We start from the raw sequence: 22,727 nt of genomic DNA on the forward strand, positions 1-22,727 counted from the left end.
GGAGTGCAGGTTAGATGAACAGTATGTGCAGTGCCCTCATTTTGAAAGCATTTTCTATTTACATGTGCACAGTTTAACCAAATCTAAGAAAAAAGAAGAAAGCAAGCTAAATGTAAAATGAAGTGCTTCACTGCCAGTAAGCTTTGATAGCAGTAATGCTTGAATAAGAACAATAGCAGGGATTCTTAGTGACTGCTTTAGCAATTGATTTTTTTTTTTTTCCTGGGAACAATCTTGCTTTTAATTTCTTGATCACAAATTGCTGGGTGTATAATTAACCTACTGGACAAAATGTAGCCTTCTATCTATGCTGCATATTTGATGACAAGATTTAATAGTCAAACTTTCTCTGGTTGCTGGATTTGACTTGAATTATGTCTGTACATAGTCTGCTGGTCCAACACAAGTAAATCGTCAAATAATGCCTGCTCTCTTGTGTATCACTAGTAAGTTTAATATTGAATATTTAATATATTAATATTTAATATTGGATCTGTTTTTACTGCTTTTTTTTTTTTTTTTTGACAAATCCCAGATTCTGATTTGACAAACGTAAATCACTGGTTTTAATCAGGGTGCTAATGTGATTATGTCGCAACCATTGTCTACAGGGGTTCCTCAAGCTGGCAGTGATACAGAGAAATAAGATTGTGTAGTCTTAGTATCTAGTCTGACTTGAACGTTTTTGGGTTTTCAGGATGGTTATTTTGCAGCCTTTAATAATTCACTCATTTACCTGAAAGCTTACAGTAAAATCTGCAAACATGCAGAATAATTTGCATGCAGATCCTTAAATTTCAAAGCCCAGGTTTAAGTTCTCTTTCAATGCCTCAACCTTTGTATTTTGGAATCGAGTTTTTTTTGCAGATAGCCATGTTTATTAATTAGCCCTTTAATTATTGTAGTGTGGCAATAAGCTTGGTTAGGTCCTTACTATTCTCATCCCATTTGTTATTATGTCATAGGAGACAAACTGTCGAAGGTAGGTTAAAGAGTGACTAAGTAAGGACTGATTTAGGGACTGATTACCACTGGACATACTTTTTTTGGTTTTGAGTTGCTACCTTTAATTGCATTTTAGTTGGAGGGACATAAGGGAAGAAGTGTGCTACCTTTAAAAACTGATCTGGAAATGCATAGTGCTTTGCAGTGTTGCTGGCCCTTGAACTGTCTGTTCTTGAACTAATTCTATGTACATCTAATTTTGCCCTTCTTCGGTCGCCATCATTTCTCCTGTAACTGACAGAAAGAAGAGCAAGTCTGTTGTTGCAGGAGGAGCTGAATTTCTATTCAGTGTTCTGCACAAAGAACTTCTTTATCCTGCTGTGGATTTGGAAAATTTTCCTCTTGATGCCACTGGCTTCAATCTTCTTTCAGCAAGCAACAGGGAAATATCAAACTCCTGAAAAACATATCATATTTCAACTCAGGTATTTTCCTTATCCCATTCTTTTGAATAGAATTTCTTCTTCAGAGTCAAAATCTTGAATTGTTTTTTTCTCTCTTGTGACAAGATGAGCCAAAGTTCTTAATGGGGGAAATTACATTAAATACATGCGTGCATGTATGTGTGTACAGATATATATTTTTATATATTTATTATCTCTTTTTTAATAATTGTTGCTACGACAGTCACAACTGTTTACATGAGACAGGACTGCAGTATTTCATCACTGCTGATGGCATGCAAGTTAGAAACACTCAGTCACAAGAGTTGTCTCAGACCTGCGTAGGACAAGCTCTGAGTGCCCTTCTTCCTCAGCTATTCCTTAGAATCTCAGAATCACAGAGTTGTCAGGGTTGACCCACAAGAAGGTTCTTATCCCATTTTCCCTTAGAAGGTTCTTTGAGAAGTGTCTTCCTTCTCGTTGCTCTGCTGACCTGTTCGTATCACACACGTTGCATTTTTGAGCTCTTCCCTGCCCACTTCTGCCAGGTGACTGCAGTGCTTCTAAGTGGTCACATTCTGCCCATGGACTTCACAGATCTGTCAGATGTTCCAGGGAGGCAGATTGCATGTGTCTGTTCTTCAGCATTCGGACTTGCCTATCTTCTGTGCTTGCTTTAACTCTTTGCTACAAAATCTTGGGGTGAGAAATCTCTGCAGATAATTTCCAGTTTAATTCACCACGAAGGGTGGCCCTGTGTAGGCTTGACATCTCTGTTTTACCTTTTACTCAAAAGGGCGATGGTCTAGTGCTTCCTTGTTTGTATGTATGTTTCATTTGATATTCAATGTTTTTCCACCAGTAGATTTGAAAAGACAGTGCATGCTTCACTGTTAGTGGAAACATAACCATTTATGTCTAAGCATCTCCAGCAGCAGACTGGGCTACTTAAATATTCAGTGGAAAGTGGTAAAGCTAGGTTTACCTTCTAAAGGCTTCATTGAGTGTATGGGGAATGCAGGCTTACAGTTTGGTCACCTTTTGCAGGTGGATCCTACATTAGATGGTATAAATGTTCCTTAGAGAGATTAAGTTGTGTTGTTAATCATGCTCACATCCATGGCAGAAACCTGGATCAGGTCCATATATCCTCATTTGCAGACCTGTAGTTTTCCCAAACACTGAAGCCGAGGATTCCTAGGGTATGAGATTGGTCTTTGTAGCCCCATGTTTCAAAAGGCAAGCTTTCAGTCCCTTTCTGTGTCACAAATTCATTTAATAGCAGTGCTCCTATACTCTTCAATGAATCAGTGTTGAAAATTTCCATTCTATCCATCTAGCATGAAAAATCAGTTAATCTTTTCAACAGTGTTCACATAATGGGGCCAGCTTTCCTCTCAATGTGTTTGGTAACCCCATTAATGCTAGTAGGGGTTGCATGTGCACACAGGGAATAATGGTCTCCAACATCCCTATGACAACTGCTAATTCAGTGTGACCATTGTATAATTTCTGTCTCAAGCCTGAAGCAGTCTTTGGACCAAGAAGTTACTCTTACAACCATGTTCAGGAGCTGGTTTGTTGCCAATTCAAATAGTGATGTAGGATTTTTGACAGAATTACATTTAGTTGATGAAAAATTTAAGAGATTGAGGTGATAGTAATAAACCGTTTAGGTTCATGTTCTATTTGTAGCAGTTGAGTACATGAACTGAATATGTGAGTCTGAATAGATACAATCAGACTGATCAAAATTTCTAGCTCTTTTGACTAGGGATCGATGGAGATCTTTAAAAGTTCTTACCAGAGAAGACTTAAGTCTGTGTTCAAATTTATATCATGGGGAATGCTGCACCTTATATTAGACACTATTTTGATGCGCAGGGCAGATGGGAGTAGGATATTTTCTTGGCAAGAATAACTGTTTCTTTAGCAGTTCATGGTGTTTACCTTTCATGAATGTTTAAAATAATATTTCTTAATAATTTTGTATGTATGTTTTGGTGAGAATTTTGCATCATGTCATAGGCATTTTGGAAAATTCCAGAGCTGTCTGTCTGTCTACTTTGTTTAATCTCTTAGTATCGGATGTGTTGTAAATTTGAGTTCCAGTTCCAGTGGTGGTTAATGCACTGAAAGAGAAGGGGAGTATCATAATTCTAATGATTGGTGTTCATTTTTTTATGGCATCTTCCTTCGAGTTTCCACTGCAAGGATAATAGACGCTCACAACTACTTTCTCCCCAGTGGCATATCATGTAGTGTCTCTCATCTAGAAGTTTTTCCATGCCTGTACAGGTGTCTGAATTTATTTGGTTCTGGCTGTCTTTATTTGAAAGCATGCTCAAGCTGAACACAGTAATACAGAAGAAAATTTACCTTATTTTCGGTAGTAAAATGTTTGACATCACTACAGCCTTCGAGAGACATTGATGTTTTCTGTGATTTCTCAAGGCTTGTGCAAACTGAGCAGAATGTATGGCTCATTTTTAATTTTAATGACTTTGCAAAGGCTTTTAATTATTAAAAGTAGTAGTTTGTTTCTTTTCAAAACAATTGTAATGCCACAAGTCCAGTTATCAGTTCTGCGGTTTTTGGAACAGTACTTTTGTGCCTTTGCCTAAAAATACGTGTTAGCAGCTTGCAGCTCAGCAGAAACCAAGAATACAGGCAGGTATTCTCTCACTTCTGTTGGTTCCCTGGGGAAATGAACAAACCCCATGTCTCAGCAATGATGATAGTGCAAAAAGACTGATTCTCTCTTAAAGAAAGCTCACAGGTGACTCTTACTGCTAGATTATTGCTCATGTCCAGGATTGGCTATTCTGAGTGCTCATTTTCATTGCACATAAGCAGTTATTTTCTTGCATAAGTTCCAAATTTTACACTATAAGACTCCGCTCTGTTCATTGAAAACCCATGTATTAGGAAAGTTAACCTTGGCTTGTTTTTAAATTTTAATACATTTACTTAGCTGATCTGACAGCTCTTCAAATGTCAGCCAAGAGCGTGGTCACTATTAGGGGGGAAAAAAAAAAAAGCGAAGAACCTTTCCATCTAGGAATTCTTATTATTTATAAATCAGGAATGCTCACTGTGTCCCTCAGGTATAATGCTGCTGATTCTTTAACTGTTCAAATCAATTAATCCTTTTTTAACTAGAAAATGGTTTCTCCTTTGATGCTAACAACTTCCAGACCCTCCCTGTGCATGCCATGAGAGTTGTTTAGAAGTGGGACATTTTCCTTCTCTTTACAGTAAGGTGCAGTGGAGAGCCATGGAGCATGTGCAACTGTCTCGGTAACACGGCTATAGATCTAGGCTCTTCACTCGTAGAGGTATAGCTCTGCAATATTCTATAATGCCTACTCTTGTTAGTAATAAGAGCATGTTGTTAAGTACAGTTGTAGAAACATACTAATGAAGTGCCATCTATCAGATAGCCTGAGAAATATTTCAAGAATTTCTCTCCAGTAAGCAGTAAAGGCATTGCACATTTTCTGTAAATTTCAGTACAGAAGTTTCATGGCTTAGTGCATTAGTGAATCTGGTCTGTGCCAGTTCTTTACTTTAGAATTAACTCTGTAACATCCGGAGAAAGAATCTTGCTTGCTGTGTTTTTTTGTTTTTTGTTTTTTTTTTTAAAAAGCTAATTGTGTGGGTGGCATTTCTCAGTCTCCTTGCAATTGCTAGGAACCATATTGTATTATTTTTAAAGCCTCTAACGGCTGATAGCAATCTGTTTGTATCTGTAAAATAATAATCTGATGTAATGACAGAAGAAATAAACTTCCCAGCTGACTTAATAGAAAAATATCTTCATGCTGAGAGTTAACAATTAATAAAACCAGTTGACTGGGAAGAAACATTGCAAACTTCAATGACATCTAATAATAAGAACAACTTTTAAACCCAAATTAGCTACCAAACAATCTCTTCTGAATCCCAATGTCAAAGACGAGAAGGAGGTGACAAGACTGACTTCCTACTTCCTTCCCTCTGCCCCGCTGTTCTTGACCTGGTCTGCAATGCATGTGCTTCATGGAATTCAGTAGTGAAAGTGCTGATTATTTGATCTATATAAGGGAGAGGAGATGGAAAAGTAGTAGCAACTCACAGGAACTGTAATTTTAAGTGCTATTAACTACAATTATTCAATAACTTTTTTTTTTTTTAAGTGATTTTATCCTCTTTGTAGTTCATGTTAAATCTTCCAAGGTTTTCACAACTCAAGTTGTCCTTTGTGCCTTTTCGACTGGCCACTGTGTGTGGTTTTATTTATTTATTGTAGCCCTTCACTTATATCTAGAGTAAAAGAAGATTTTCTAGGTCTTTGAGGAAATCTTTTTCCATGGATAATAGATGTAAAATTGTTTTGTCCAAATGGAATAATCAAAAGGCATTTTTTCTCAGTTGGAAGGGACCCGCAAGGATCATCACATGCAAGACATGGCAGAACTGAAATTCAAGAGGATAAAATTGAAGATAATAGTTTACATTGTATATGGCTATTGTATGTATTGCTTACTCTTCATAAATATGCCTTTGTGCCATAGGAAGGCAGAAATGTGAGAGATGGTAGCAGAGAAGAAGGACTTGAGAGGGCCTGCGTGGCTGATAGGAAACCCTTTTTTTAATTTTTATTTTTTAAATTCCAGGCAGGTTGCACTAACTTTGACAGAGATCCTTTGGTCTGTTAGTACCAGCAAAGTATATTAGAGGTCATGATACTGCATTTAAGTCATTGTCCTTACTTCAACTGCCTGAAATACCTAAAGTAGTTAGTAGCATTTACAAGCATACACTTAGTTTTTATGTTTTGAAGCTTTTGTGTAAAAACTTCATAAGAATGAGGGGCAGCCCTGCAATTAAGTTCTATGTTGTGTTTCCACAGGCTGGTAATGAATCTCTCTCTTCAAATTATTTAACCTCTGTGTTATTGCTGCATTTATAGAATGGGAATCACAAGGCTCTGTGGGGTACAGTCTGTATACATATGGTTGCTGTTTCTTTTGCAGTGCTGTGAGAAGCGGAATGCTGCTCTATAAAGAAGCCCTGCTGAGAAAAAACATCCTAGAGACTCGTTCAGCTTTATCTTACAAGGGGAAACAAGCATCTCTACTTCTGTATTAAACTTTCTGCATTTTGAGTCCTGAAGAAAAGCAGCCAAGATGAAACCACTGTGCCTTGAAATAGAGAACAAAGCAAGGTAAGATAACTAAATTAGCAAAATGAACTTTCTGAGTTTTGCGGTCCTCAGAAGCATAGCATTTAAGTAACTTTGTATGGATATTGCTGATTCAGCATAACTACCTATGTTAGCCAGATTAAGGCTATTTTAGGTACACCTGCGAATGCTGCAGTGAAACTCTTAATGGTGATTTAAATATACCTCAGACCATTTGTTTGTGACTGTCAGGCTCATATATACTATTGCCATAAGCTTACCATAACAGAGTGATAACGTCAAGAGAAATTATTATTTCTTTTGGTGCTTGCAATTATACTTGATCGTGTATTTATTTTTGAAATAGAAAGTAGAAAACAGAATTTGTTTTCTGCTTAGAGGATTGAACTAACCCAGCCATAGTGCTCTTGCTCTTACCTCTGTCTTTATTTAGCCAAGCGTCCAATTTTAGTATATTGTATGGAAAGTTCAGTGCTGTTTCTGATGTCACGTGGACCTCATGTCCATGTCCATATATATGTTTTAGCAGCACACACTTTGTAAATCTGTATTTGAGTTTATGATGTACATTTCTCCTCACACTCTCCCGCGTATAACAGCTTAAAGCGTTGGACTTCAAAGCATGCTGTCGAGTGCTTATTCAATTACTATTTCAGCACACTTTCTTTTGATAATTTTTTAAAAGAATATATTATCAGGAATGCTATTAATTTGTTTGAAGAGCAGAAGTTACTTTGCTCAGTTGAAATGCAAAAGTTTCTTTGTTCTCTTTAAATATTTTTAAGTTTGTAAACTCCATTCAGTGTGTGTTTACGTTTCATGGGAGATGGACTCTTGGCCATCTCTTGCAGAGACGTTCATCCAGTTTTACCTACCTAAAAAAACAAGAGGATACCTGCTTCCATCCTTGGAAGGTGAGAACACATGAGGCATTTGAGTTTAGTAGTAGTCAGGAAATGAGTTTTACCGTACCAAGATATTTTTGAGCTCAAAGTAATTTGCATATTTTGTAATCATTTCTGCCACTGACCCACAGCAATGCAAGATAGGTGATGAGAGACAACACAGTAGCAGTAGTGGTGCTTTATGTGAACGGACAGGGAGAAGTCAGATCACTTTCATCATGACAGGAACCTGTCTTCCCTGTCTACTTCCAGAGTCATGTTATGCTGACACCCACTCAGCTGCCAGGACCAATGAATTGTGTAGAACAGAAGTTGTGAAGGTACATTTATTTATTGTTCATTCAACCCTGCATCCATATGTGGTCACAGAAAGAATGCAGTAAATTTTGCAGGAAGTGTCAGTCGCATGCACACTTGCTTTCGCTAGAAGGAAATTTAAAACCTCTGAATGAGTTACTGGTCTTTGTAGACTGCTACACACCTACTTTCTAGTTCAAAGATGAGGAAGATTTTCAGATAGATCACAGTACTTATTGATTGTATCTCTTTGGACTGAAGAATTTTGGTTCTTAAATCATTGAGGCTGCTGCTAGTGGAGATACTGCCATTTCTGCTGAGTGTGAACATAATTTCCCCAAAGTATGTTAACACACCTCAGAGATCCAGTCTTTCTGCATTTGTCTGGGAATTTGACTGCTCAAAACATATCTTCCCATTATAGACTCATAAGAGAAAATTTTGCTAGTGGTAATAAAAGGTGAAGAATAAGGAAACTGTCTCAATAGGAAGGCTGCTCCCTGAGTGTCTCTAGGCACCTTTTTCTTTGCTGAGGTCAAGTGAAGCCCTTCAGACCTCTGCTACGGTTATACTGGCTTTGCCTGGAAGAGAGAGAGAGAGGTGACCACTTTTCCCAAGCAGTTATCTCAGTGAATCTCCAACTCTGTGTTACCAGTTGGCCAACTTAGAACCTTCAGATCAAACCACACTTGGACTTCTACACCTGTATAACTTCTCTGAGTTAAAAAATAAATATCTTCAGTCCAGACAGCTCTGGAGTAGTTACCTGAGGGTATTTTCAAGTATTCACAAATAGAGTTCTTTCTCAAGACAAAGCTCTACCAAAGCAGATATTGAATGCATATGATCTGCCTTTTATAGAACTATGACTATCTAGGAATTATCAGTAGTACAAATCCATGTGCAGTCACATTAAGAGCAAAAGACAGAAGTATCTTTTTCTGTAACTGTGATTTGTTTGGGGTCTGTTCCTCACATATATGACAATTTATCTTCGCTTGCTGCACTTAAATAATGCTGGTCTTTGTATTGGTGAATTGACAAAAGCTTGTAGCTCACTGCATGTGCAGCAAAGAACTAGCTAAGGAACAGCTGGCAACTTTTTCATTTATGTCTTCCTCCTCAGCTGCAATGGGAAATAAGGTGGGATTTCTTTGAAGGGATTTCGACAATATTCCAAACTGATACTGAGGTTCAAGTAGAGCTGGAATTCAAGTAACTGGCCTGGTTTTCTTTCCTAACCATCTAATGCCATTTGCTTATGATCTGAAAATCCGTATCTACAAAACTGTCCTCAGATGCATCACCAACTGTACTTCCCTGGATGTGCTGCATCAGTGCAAAAGCTTTACAGTATATTTCATTTCCTTCTTGTGACTTCCTGAAAATTTAGTGCTGCTGTATCTGTAACTGATTGTCATCTGTAGCAGGCTAATTTCAGTCGAGAATTCTGTTTCTAAAGGAGGAGGTTTTTCTTGACAGAGACTCCTGTACCCATGATTTTCCCTTCTCTGCTACATGTTCTGCAAGTCCATGTTCTTACAGGCTTCTGTTTTTCTAAGTGATTGGGAGTGGAAAAGGGCAACATTCAGGTGTGTCCGGAGGCATGTCCCTAACCGCTACCTTTTCAACTGGAAAAGTGGAAGTGAGAGACTGCTTGGCGCAGGGAGGTTTTAACTGAAAGACTACACCTGTATACATAGAGTAGCTGGAACCGGGGTACCTGAGAAGTCGCTGGGGGCTGAAGTAAATTCTACTGCTATCCCTTCAGCAAATAATAATGCGAAGTATCACAACGAAAGGCACGTGAAAAGCAGTAGCTAGACTAGCACAGTCTCTTTGCGGAGGGCAAGGCGAGGTGCGAGGACGCCCCGGGGACAGGACGGGCAGGAGGCGGCCCCTCGCTCTTTCCCTCTTCTTCCTCGGTCTCCCGGCTCAGCAGCCGCTCGCCCCACCCCGCTGGGTCGGAGGGCCCCGGCCTGCCGCCGCCGTCCTTCCTCCGCCGCCGCCAAGGAGAGGGGCGGGCGGGGGCCGAAGCGCTGCCGAGCGCGACGCCTGCGGGCCGCGGCCGGGCCGGTGCCGCTGCGGCGGGGGCGGGCGCGGGGCGGGGCGGGGCGGCTCGCGGGGCTGCTGCGGGCAGCCGCGGGGAGGGAGGGCCCCTGCGGCCGGTGAGTGACTTCATGGGAAGGAGGCGGCGGAGGCGGGAGGTGGGTTTGGCGTTCCGGCACGCGGGGCCGGCTGCGGGGCGGGTGGGGGGACCGCGGTGACGGAAAGCGGCAGCTGGGGGACGGCGGAGGCGGCTGGGCGCTCCCCCCCCACCGGCCAGAGGAAGATGGAGCTCGGGTAGCGAGGGCGCGCGGGCGGAGCGGCGGCAGCAGGTAAGAGCCGCTTCTCCCTCCACCCCCGCTGCGCCCGGCGGGCCGGGGTCGTGCGGCGGCAGGTGGCCCGGGTGCGCCCGGCCCGGCCCGCAGCGGTGCCCTTGTCGCCGGCTGCCCTTGCCGCAGAAGTTCCCGCTGCGCGGAGCTGCGGGCGGCCGGAGGGCGAAGCCTCGGCCGGGAAAGGGCAGAGCTGGCGTTCCGGAGCGGCCCGACCGCGGGTTGCCGTGGCGGGGGATGTGGGCAGGTCCGCCGGCTCTGCCCCCGCCCCGTCTCCCCCGGCTCATTGATGAGCTCCGGGAAGGGTTTCTGCATTGCAGGCTCTCGGCCCGGCTTCGCTCCCGCGTTCGCGGCTCTGCCGAAAGCAGCCCGCATCTCGGGTCCTGCTGGGGCGAGAGGCCGCTGTGGACAGGCGGTGCCTCGTCCCTCCCGTGCTTCCCGAGCCCTGGCAGGACGTGTGGGAAGCCGACCTTAGTCAGGTAGATGTGGGATGTGCGTGTGCTGTTCGTTCCGTCTCTGGAAGAGCTGTGGAATCTGTGCAGATAATGATTGTTTGGAGTTTACGGGGTGTGATTCTGTGCAGGGAGAGGTAATGTGCATGTAAAACATAATGCAGTGAGGCACGCGACCTTACATAATCTGAATTTGAAAGCTTGCTTCCCCTATGCTTATGCTGGAGCTTGTAGGAGATGTCTCTTCTGAGCGCTTTCTGGAGCTTATTGCTCGTCTGTCTGCACTAATGATGTGATGTCCCTCATGACCCAGTGCTGAAAATAAAAAAAACCGGATCACTGACCACTTTTTCTGTAGCTCTGTCACGGTAATTTCCCATCCCTGGTCCCTGTTGTACACACACTGTGATAGTCATGGCTGTGTGGGCATACACACTCCACACTGCGAGAGGGAGTGGTCTTTCCCGTTGTCTGTTAAATGCACCTCAAAATTGACCGAGTAGAAGTGTTGTATTTTAACAAACTCAGGCCTGAGTAGTGCTGCCATTTCTAGTGCAGGGATGTAAATGTATATGTGAACAGAAAGAAACCTTTCACGCTTCCCATTTGACCTTCATCTCAGACAAATGTTTGAAACTGATGATTGGGGCAAATATTTTGCCCTGGAATGACTGAAAATACGTTGCTGGACACAACGTTCATGACTCAAATCATGTACAAGATGAAATGGAGTGCTTTAAGCTGAAAGGAAACTAACGTGCTAAATTTGGCCCACATTTTAACTCAGTCCTTACAGGTGACATTGACTTCAGAGAAGGTTGCTATGGCACAGATTTAAAGGAGAAGATCTCGAGCTTCTGGAATTTAAGTGCTATTGGTAGGAAAAGTTTTTTTCTTATAACCTATTATTAAAATGAGTGTGATAGCTCTCAAGGCTGAATCCGTCTCCATTTTATGCTGTTCGTGTGGACTGTCTAAATGGTCTCCCTTCTTATCTGGAAGGAAGCCAGTTTGTGCTCAGGTGTACATGTGGTGCTTCCACAAGGGCAGGCTGGAGTTTCCCTGCTTGAGTGGGAATATGCCCACCTTTCTCTGCAGTACTTTTATTGCAGGCTTTTGATAAGGTGCTAGCATCAGTTGTGTGTGGAGTATTTCTACTGTGTGCTTTTTCATTTTGGCTCTAATGATACGACGTGGAATAGAAATGTTCACAAAGTAGTTTACGGGAAGCTCAGTCATCTTTAGGGCAGCATAATGCGTGTAATTAATAACTAGTAATAACATGATGCTAGTTAAGCGTGAAGTATAATAAACTAATTATTTCATATATATGTGTGTGTGAATATATATATAATTATTGCTTGTTTGATTAATTGTAGTGTGACATCCATAACAACAAAAAAAAGTAATGTTCTAGATAAGATCTAGAGGGCTTTAGGTTTGGTTTACCAGTGTAAGTAAGGATGATGATGGCTGAATGTTGTAGGCTTGAAGTGTGCAGGATGAGCAGGTGGGAAGGTGTTTAGTAAGCCTCTACCTTTACATGTCTAACAGTTCTTGACAACTGCCACATGTATTCATGCTGGTGGATTCAGCAAAAAGGCCAGGGAGTGAGAAGACTTTCTGTGAATGGGTCTCTAGGCCAGGATTTTTGTAGGGCCATGTGTGAGCAGGTATATGAACATTGACTCAGATCTTACGATCACAACTGCTGTGCTAGTTGTTGCCTTTCTTGTTTCTTGCTAGGAAAAAAGCAACTTGTTGGCTGAAGTACTAGATGTAGAATTTGTAATATGAAGCTATGTTTAAATCACAATGGTGTTTTCTTGTGATTTACGTATCATTTCTTGTATGAGTTCTTTAGTGTTTGGAGAAAACAAATGGTATTTGCCAACATTTTTAATTCTGTTAAACTCTTGTGTGCCTATAATGTTTAAGAAATGTGTTTATGGTCCTGTTGTCATGTATTGTTATTTAGCTCATTGTTGCCTTAAGACGCACTTAACTGCTGTAGTCTTTGGAGAAGGAAAATCATTCTGTCAAGATATGCCCACACAGTAGTGTGTTGCTGGAGAGAAAGTTGAGGTTGGAAGTGGGAAAGCACTAAGAGAACTTGCAGAATATTTGTCACAAGGCAGTCTATACTTCAGATCTTACTGTGATGTAGTCTTTGTCTGCTCAGTGTATTCTGTATTGCCTCAAACGTCATGAAATCAGAACCTCCTTTTGACTTGCATTTAATGAAACATATTAGGACTCATATTAGGCAAAAATTAAACAAACTTCTGGTTAAAGAGATGGCAAGCCCTTACGATGTAACGTGCGGCTGTTAAAATGAAGACTGAAAGATGTAGAAAAGGCTTTTTCTTGAAGGTGTTCTGGTCTAGTAGTTCATTTATAGTTAATATGCACTGCATTACCAACATGGATTCATAGAGCTAAAACGTAGAGCTAAAAGATATGTGGACCTCCTGAACAAATTTCTTGGTGTTTTCCTAAGAGTAAAAATGAAAACATGGCTGTTTTGAACTGATGAACTGAAAATTCAGCAGTACAGCCTTATATATGGGTAGAACTTCATTAGTTCCGGTGTAATATAAGTGTTGCATAGATGTTACATTGCATCGTTCTCTATTTCTTAATCATTGGTTTGCTAAAATGGTATGTGACACCAAAGTGAGGAAGCCGAGCACCGACAGTAAGATGGTAGCACTGTTTGCAGTTCCTTGTGAATAAACAAATTTTAATTATGAAGGCAGATTAATTAGTATATGCATGTATCTGTAACAAAACGACTTTTCACCTTCAAGTATTTTCTGGTTTTTCTTTTTGCTGCCCAGATGCTGACTGAAGGGGATAAAACTGGAAAGCCAATGATCTTGGAGAGACTGGAGATGTGGGAGATCTGACTTGTAACATAACTGTACCTGTGATGAGTATTTTGAATTAATCTTAGATAGTTTGAAGAGACAAAGCTAATTACAATTAATTTCAAGTCTTCTTCCCAGTTTACTTCAGCTTTTTGCTCTTCCTTTACTTGGGCTAGCACCATTTATTTTTGGATATGTTTATACCAGTGACTTCTTGTTGAAGGGCTGTGCTGTGGTGTTTTCCTGCAGAATATTATTGACATTATCTGTACTTAGGGTGGACTCTTGGAAAAGATTTAAGCTTGAAGCACAGACTGTTACATATTGAATTCAGCTTATAAATTCCAGAAACCCTGGTTTTATGTCTAAATAGTGTCATTTCAGTCACTGTCAATTCAGTCTTTTCAGTTGTTCAAAAAACATGATTTGTTTCTGAAGTAAACAACATAATTCTTTGTTGGATGTATTTATTAGATTTAATTAAAAGATATAGAAATTCTTTTAATATTTCAGCCTCAGCATTTTGAAATACAATTTAATTTGGAAAAAAAAAAACACCACAGAAAACAACAAAAAAAAGAACAGAAATCTCAAGACAAGAATATTAATTTAAGATAGTTTGAAAATGTAATTTCCTGTGAAATTTGGAGGAGAAGTGGTTGGTTGCTGTTTGTTTCACAAAGGACAGTTTTGCTTTTTATCACTGCCTGACAAAATGTTTGGTCCCCGTATATGAAGTTCCATACATCTAGAGCAATATCTGACATGCCAAATACCAACTCTGGGCATGTCATGTAGTTCTGATGGAGTTAGGAAAGAGTCATTTGACTTTTTAACTTCAAACAGGAGTTTTTTTGTTTTTTCTTTTCCCTGCTTCCCCAAGGCCATCTGTGTTTTAGAGCATCAGCTTAAATTGTACTCTTGTTTAGTATTTATTATTATTTGTGAAGGTTGCTCCAAAAATAATACCTCCTGTTTATTTCTTTGGAAACTGCAGCAGATACAAAGAGCACAGTAATACTATCTGATAGTGCAAATTCTCAGCAACAAAGTAGTGTTTTTCAGTCCAGTCACCACCATTAGCTATGCATTTTTGCCAGCGATGAGCAAGAGCCTGCGTGCTGCACTCAATAATGTGCACGGGCAGAGTTGACCCACTGTTGCCACTGCTGAAATGCATCACCAGCTATCTCACTGTACTCACATCTGCTGTTTACATCTTTCTGCAGTATATCTTGGTATTAGAGCTAGTTTGTTTTTAAATGTAATGTCTTTGGCTCTGACCTTTTAGATGCAGTAAGCTTTCTGAACAAGCTTACGTCTATATGCATCACTTATTTGTATTGCTTTCCAGGTTACATACAAGAATGTGAATTCTTGTTGTTTTTTGGATTGAGGAGCTTCCTAAAGTCACTACCCAGTGACGTGCTGTAGTTCTAAAAGCTGCTTTAAAATGTTGAATTGTGGCACTGATTATTTAAGGCAAAAAATGCAAGAGTTCAGTTGGTGAAGGTATTTTTGAATGTTTCTTTTTAAGTGTGAGCATATCTGCAAGTAATTCATGATAAATTTAGTGAAATTAGCGTGTTTCACATTGTATGTTTAAAATTCATCTGTCAGCTCACTTTTCACAATTTCAGTCTTGTATGCCGTGCTTCAATACCACTCAACCTGTGCTGAGAACAGCTTTTTTTTTTTTTTTTTTTTTTTTAATGTGAGAGTATCTATCTTTATCTGTCAGTGTTTTCAGTTACCCAGTGTTCCATGGCAGTTTTCTTTCACATGCATGTTTTCTTGGAACCTACTGAGTAATGATACGTATAGACTAGTTAATCAGAGAAGAGGTAAAACCCATGTAGAAAGCAAGCAACCTGTAAGAGAACTTTTGTTTCAATGGTTATATTTCCAATATTGTTTTTGGAGTTAGAATAGGGAACACTGAGAACTAGTTCGTTATTAGATGCTCGAAATATCACATTTCTAATTCTGATAACTGCTGATGCCATTAGTGACCTCTGTCATACGGAAATTTACAAAGTTGTTACTGCTGCATATGGCCAGGAGAAGTAATATATTTCGAAGCCGTTGCTCTGATGTTATCAGAAATATGTTCTAATGCCTTTGATTAAAATGGCTAGCTGCCATGGTGATAGTACCATAGAAACTGGTAAAATAATTATTGCCTGTTCGGAAGTCTGAATGAAAAAAAGTCTTAAGTTTTTCTACATTTTTCAGCATCTTAGCAGGAATGAAATTCTGTTATATTCCTGATTAACAAATTGTTGAATGAATTCCTTGGCTCTGTACTTTACAGCAGACCAGGCTGCAGTTGTATTGGTTCTATCTATCTAAATACTGAATGCATGAGTGGCTGACAATTCAGTCATTCCATGGACTCTTAGTCTCAAGAACAAGGACATTGGGGTAGAAGCCTTTCTTGCAGTATTGATTTTTGTTGTTAATTCACTTTGTTCTTCTACTGTAATTACTTTCTAAGCAGTACAATAAGCATCATTTTCTTCAAAAAAGCTCTTTCAGCAAGGAAAGGTTACCACTGTGTCCATTAGGCAGCATCTGTGTAGCCCTCATGGTATGTGATGACAGAGGTTTAATTTGGGAACCTGAGCCACTTTGGCTCATCTACCTTGAACCGTGCAAATCGTGAATCTCGCTTCAGTCATAGGAAGCTACTCTGGAAGGCCAGTACTTTTTTTCTGACTGTGTTTTTTTCCCGACTTAGTGCATATACACCCAAGGCTACAAAATTTTAAATATCTTTCAGAATTTCTTAGCAAGGTGGGAATGTTGTAGGTAGGTACTGATTTTGAGTTGCTGCTTGAGAAAATACTGATGCTGTCTAAAATCTCAGTGTTTAAGTGAGATAATCTCTAATAATATGTGTGTTGCTTTGGTGCACATTAAGAAAATTGGAATTGAATGGTCAGCCTCATCTTAGTTATACACATAGTTTGGAAACCTCATGCAGCTACCAGTTAATAACTCTTGTTTATGCTTATCTTTGTATTAAATATAAGAATGCCAAATAAGAACGTACAACAGACAATATCTTGATCAGCTTGTTCCTTTCCTTCTGAGATCTACTGCAGTGAGACGAAGTACCAGAAGCATTCTGTGACTTAAGTTATTCTATCTTCTGGTTGGAATGAGTCATTTCTCTGTTACTGGTGAGCAACTGTGTCAGGTGCTTATATATGATTGGAAATTGCTAAGCAGGGACATGAAGGAAGCGATGCTAAATATGTCTTCTAGATATATACTCATTAAGTTTCTGTGAAAATGCTTATATTGTCTTAAGAGTTTCTAAAATACTGCTAAGGAGCTTTTGTCCTGTGTTAAAGAATATTCACTGTCAGCACTGAGATCAGTTTAGAGGTTGGATACTGGATAGTGGTAAACTTGAACTTATTAGTGAGATTCAGACTGTAGTAAGCAGCAAACTGTAGAAGGACTGCCAAATGCTGTGCTTAGACAGCTTGTGTGCTCTATTCAGAATAAGAGACCAGGATTCAGACCAAAGTGTTGCAAGTAGATGATATTCAGCACGCATGGGAAGACATGAGTAACGTATAATGCAGTTCTTCCTGAGGAGGTCAAGAAGATAACGTGAAATAAATTCAGGCTGATGAAGTATATGCAGGTTGAAAAGTTTATGTTGTCAAAAGCAGACAAACGAAAACACAACAAAACAAACAACTGCCATGAGTAGAACACCAGCCAAACCACAAAACCAATCAAACAAAAAAATTGCCATTGGAAAGGAGTAACCTTTTCTTGAATCGTACATACTGGAGTGCCTGATCATTTACCAGCTGAGGGTTGAAGTCAAAGGTAAGAAGTTAGCAAGAAAACTTGGAATTTAAAACAAAAGTAACAGCTGAGATGCTTTACGTAATGTCTATAAATGTTTCATGTTTGTTTCAATAACTGTAAAAAGTAAGACTTGAAGCAAAACCGTGGAAGGGCATCCTAGTGGCAGGTCACTTTGGGGAAGCTCTACGCCTGAGTGACAGTGTGCCTCAAAATGTGAGGTCCTACAAGTTATTCTCACATCCTCTTATGCGTTGTTATGATATCCTTGTGGGGGGAAATTAGATGCTCTGATATTTGGCTTTATGCATTGTCTCTTCTGTGCTGGAAGATCCATACGAAGGAGAAGGAATTTCTGAGACTGTTTTTGAGGATGACTTTTAGTGCGTATGGACCACTTGATATGACACGTCCTTTAAAAGCTGTGTTTTTCTTAGACAGTTTGTTCCTCCAGGCTTCTTTGTATGAATGCAATATGCTGGGACCTCAGATAGACAAAATTTGCATATCTATCTGTTTATATTTGAAGGTTTCTTGCATTTATGCTATGCTAGAATTTCTTTTTTCTCTTCATTGATGAATATTTAGAGACAGAGTTTTAAATAAGCTAGGGAAAGTTGTTTGCACTGATATAAATAACTCTTCATCTGGAAGGCTCCAGACATGCTTTACTGATTTTCTTATTCTTCTATGTCTGTAATCATGCTTGTATCTCTGCTTTAAGATGCAAAACTGAGAGTAAGGATATTATAATGATTTTGGGCAGGAAATACGAAGATTAATAGGCAGACTGTAAATGGCCAAAGCAGAATTTAATCAGGATTAGTAAAAGGATGCCTACTTCTTGCAAGAAGAAGGAACAGCTAAGGGCTGTGGGGAAAAGAAAAAAAAACCAAAACATTCTGTGAAGGTTACATTTCTTTCTCACCCATCAAAAAGGGAAGTTGTCTTGAAGAAACCACATTTAGATGTCTGTAGTACTTCCTTGGCAACACAATTTGCATTTTTCTCATTCCTCATTGTTCAGGATTTCTTCTGACATTTATACATGAGCTATGGGCATAAGAAAGAGTAACACCATAAAGCCTAGCGCTGTGTTGTTTGAAACAAGAAACATAATTACGTTGTCTCTCACTGGACTGCAATAGAAGATACCCTCTTTCTATTGCTGAATCTATCCCCAAGTATTCAGCTCAGTTTCTTTATCCTTCAGAAGGAGAATACATGTGATTGGTACACTAAGATGGGTCACACAGAGGCTGGTAGTTTGGGAATTGCAGCTCAGGGCTTATGATAGGAGATACAATAGGATCTGAGTCTGTTTGAGCTTGCTATTGTCTGTGATCATAAGCACATGCTACAGAATGTTTGTTGCTTGCTACCCACTGAGGAATCTTTTAATCAAGTTGTCCTTGTGTTTTCTGAAGGCAGTGATTTACTGGCACATGTGTCGTGCTGCTATGATGTATTGCTTATGTGCAGCCTGGAAGCCCTGTGGCTGCAAAAAGATGATATGCTCATTTCAGCTGATAAGCAAGGTACAGTCATAGTGCAAAGTCTAAGGAATGTGCATCCAGCTGAAGATCAGTAGTTTGGCTGCTCTCCCTCAGTACTAGTGCAGGTCAGGTGCTTGAAATAAGTTGTCATGAGCACAGACCGTTGCGTACTGAAGTGTAGAAATATAGTGGAAACATAGTGTAGAAAGTGGAAATATAAATCACTGGCTTTGTGCTACCAGGGGAATGAATATTCATGCCTGAGCATCCCAGTTGTAAGTATCTGTAGTTGATAAGATGACTGTATGTAGCTGATAATATCTTGACTTTCGTTGATATGAAATTTGAGAAGGAGCCATTATCATTTTCCTTCTTCCAGTTTTGTCTCTGAAAATATACTTTACATGAAAACAGGAGAAATGGTTTCTTCACTTGTTAGCTTTCGTTCCACGTGTTTCTCAATTAATATACAATACAACTTTCCTAACCATTATAAATAGAAGGATGTGTTCTCACGAGAGAAAAGGTCTCAAAAGCCGCTCATGGAAGAAAAACACAGAATATCTTTCCTTGGATTTTGTAAGGTTTTCCTCCCTAAAAGATGCTTTATTTCTCTGAGGAAAGGGTTTGAAGGCTATGTAGTTTTATTCTGTGTGCCGTGTGTCACAGTGGCTATAAGTGACCCAATGGGTATTTTTACCCCAGTAGTTGTCCTTTAGAAGTTATGTGAACATACAGAACAGCATGAAGGCTTTGTTTTTATGAGTCTTGTGAACTGGTGGTTTTTTTGTTGTTGTGTTTTTTTTTTCCCCAGTACAAATCTGAGACTTAGCAGTGAAAGAGAAAAAGATTCTGACTATAACTTCAATTACTTGGGGCATAGGTGGCCTTGAGAGTCATGCTACCACACTCTGAGAACAGGAGAAAAAGAGGACTGGAGCTTTCAAGTTACAGAAGCAAACTATTCACTTCTCCCAAACCTCTTGTGGTGTAATAATGTCAGAAATTAGCTTTTGGGTTGTGGGGTTCTCTGAGTCCCTTTGGCAGAAGGTGACCTCAGAAGGAATAACTGTGCCATAAAACACATCTAAGTCGAAATGGAGGAATAGTGGCTGGCCAACAAGTGCGTTTAAGTTCCTTACTGTTAATCTTTTCACATCTGGAAGAACAAAATCCTTTGCTGTCACAAAGGTTCCAGTTAAGTCCTCGATGTTTTAAAAACACTTGTCATGACTGATGTGTATGCATAAAAGATCTACTTTGCAATGCTTGAAACAATGCTGCATCAGTATATTCACTGGGGGAGAGTGATTTCTCGGAGATGTTTTATCCCCAAACCAAAATATCTTCATTGGATATGTCTATGAAATTTTATTTTATTTGGTGGAATTAAAGAATGAATAGATTGCCTTAAAGCCTGTACCCTATCAGAACTGTACAAGAAATTTCATATTTGTAAGAAGAGCTAATTTTATACCTGGTTCACTGCTGTACAGTAAAATCTGGACATCCAAAAGAAAGATTGTCTAATAAGTGCAACTGCAGTTTTGGTAGGCTATGGTAATCTTCTTATCATCACACCATGAAAAATGAATGTGGTGTTAGTGTATGACTTGAGATGATGAGCACGGTGTGCTGTCTGTCATTTCTTTAAATGCAGCAGTAAGAATGGAGCTTGCTACTGTTACAAAGGTTAAAAACATCAAAGCAGAACTTAACTTTCCATACAGATGTTTGTGCAAAATATGACCTTTATTTGATCTTCCAGCCTAAGTTTTAAAAAAACCAATGAAATGTAGAAGCTCTATGTATGAAAGCCTACATATGTATAAACTTATAAGGGGCTCCTAGTGGTTTTGGTAAGAAAGAAAGATGTTATCGAAAATGTAGCTGCAGTTTTATAGGCATGGGCAAATGGCAACATTTTTTATTCAAAAGAACTACTGAATTTTTAAATTCTCATACAGTTGCTTTTTTTTTTTTAACATAGGGATGGTCTACTAGTTGATCGTATGAGCCTTGTCATGTGATTGGAAAAAAAAAAATACTGCTATAACTTTGTTTTGAGAATGACCAGGGCTAGAAAATAGTTTTAGGAATCTATTTGAAATCCCATTTGCTCATCCTACATTAGTTTGACAGAAGAGGTGCTGTTTTTATTTTCTTTTTAATTTTTTAAATTCCTGAGCAGCTAGAGAACATAAGATCTTGTAACCTGTTTAATGAAATAACTGGGTGCAGAGGGCTGCTAATAAGATGCAGTGTTCATTCTTTGTTGCTTTTGCATGTTCCCACTGTTTGTTTGGCTGGAATGAAGTGATGTTATATATTTGTAGACCTAACAGTTCTTCTTTTCTTCAAGCCCTGCACTGTTAAATTGGGTCACTGCATATAATGCATGTTAAATAAGATGAGGATTTGTCGTATTTACAGAAGTTAGTAGCAGGATTTCACAGTTTGACAAGAAACATTACAGTTAAGAATAAGGATATTTCTTTTAAGTATATTAGTAGTAGTTCAGAAATAGTGTGTTCTTCATGAAAGTTCTTCCTACCTGTGCAAATACCACAGGATTTGGTTAATTTGACCGAATGTAGCAGGAAGCAGGCTGCAGCTCCGAAGGCACAGTGGCTTGGTGTATCTTTGATCAGTGTTTTTCAGCAGAACATTAAAGTCTTACGTGACAGTTCTTGACATGATTCTAGGTTTGTTTTTTGGAAGAAGAGGAGGATTAGAATGGTTGCTATTTTTTTCTTTTTTAAATATCAGTAGCTCAATCAGAGAAAATGGTTTAAAAGTTTTCACAGCTCCTGGACTCACTTGAAAAGTGAATATGGTATCTTAAGGGATCACATAACCTCTTAGAATCGGATTCAGGCTCTTATATCATATGAAGTAATGTTTAAGTCCTGGTCCTGATGATCAAACCACCACATGAAGTTGTAACTTCATTAATAGCTAAGCTGTGAAACCCCCAGTAAAAAAAAAATCAGCTCAATACTGGGAAAAAAAAAAAAAAAAAAAGAAACACAACCCACAAAACAGTGGATCTGGTTATCAGCCACAAAGCCTCATCGGTTTTCTGTGTACTTCTGTACTGTGTGATGAGAAGTGCTTTCCTAGCCCTTAGACATGTCTACTTAAACCCGAACTTTAAGATCTTTAGTCCTTTGTAAGCTCTGGCAGATAACTGAAGGCATGTCTCTGAGGCATTCCTTGTATGCCTTCTTTTTTTTTTTCTGTAGCAATTGCATAAGTGAGAAAATGTTTGTTGATTTTCAGAGCGTTTGAGCAAACACTGCTGTTAATAAGCAGAGTGTTTTTGAAGACAGTTCATAAGTTGCAAAGCAGCATTTCGTGTCAGCTCAGATGGTAGCCTGAAAAGCAGCATTCTTTTAAAGTGGGATAGAATGAAGCGTGGTTGCAACAAATTGAATTTATAATATGAAATAAACAGTATGTGATTCAATAATAATTAGAATTTAGTAAGAATAATCAGAATTTATGAGCACCAGTCAGCTGGCCAGGTTCCTGGTCTGAGAGCTGGTTGGTCAGATGTGGTTCTGTGGGATCCCTGCGTTTTGTTTTCTACAGAAGATAATCTACTGAAAGGAAAGTAGTATTCATGCAATGTTTTCATCCGTATTTGACTGAGTCCCATGTGCAGAGCTATTCCAAGCCTTTCTTTTCTGCATGTTCACGCTGGTATGGCTTTATAATTATTTCATTTTAATAATGCTTATCTTGTTCTGTTAATTTGTTTCCATTCTTTTCTAAAAGAATTTAATTTCTGATTACTTATTTTCCTGAAAATTGTTCTGTGATGTGTATTTGATTGGTAACCAGTTACACATTATTCTTACTGCTGTGGATCTAAACATTATTTTTGGTACCTCTCAAGAAAAATTGGAAATGAAACTGCCCAAAG

At 39.3% G+C, this 22,727-nt stretch overlaps 1 protein-coding gene across 13 annotated transcripts in view; it reads left to right on the top strand.

The window, feature by feature from the left end:
• Positions 1-22,727, top strand: part of OTUD7A (OTU deubiquitinase 7A) — a 131,739-nt gene that overhangs the window by 15,837 nt on the left and 93,175 nt on the right. For 6 of the 13 annotated variants that reach the window (XM_085234235.1, XM_085234233.1, XM_085234221.1 and 3 more), the window contains one exon: positions 6,407-6,597. The gene's annotated coding sequence lies outside the window, so the exon portion shown is untranslated. The other 7 variants (XM_085234229.1, XM_085234224.1, XM_085234230.1 and 4 more) reach the window with 7 other exon arrangements.

The sequence above is a fragment of the Meleagris gallopavo genome, chromosome 12 (genome assembly GCF_905368555.1).
Source record: "Meleagris gallopavo chromosome 12, MGAL_WU_HG_1.1, whole genome shotgun sequence".
Classification (NCBI taxonomy): domain Eukaryota; kingdom Metazoa; phylum Chordata; class Aves; order Galliformes; family Phasianidae; genus Meleagris; species Meleagris gallopavo.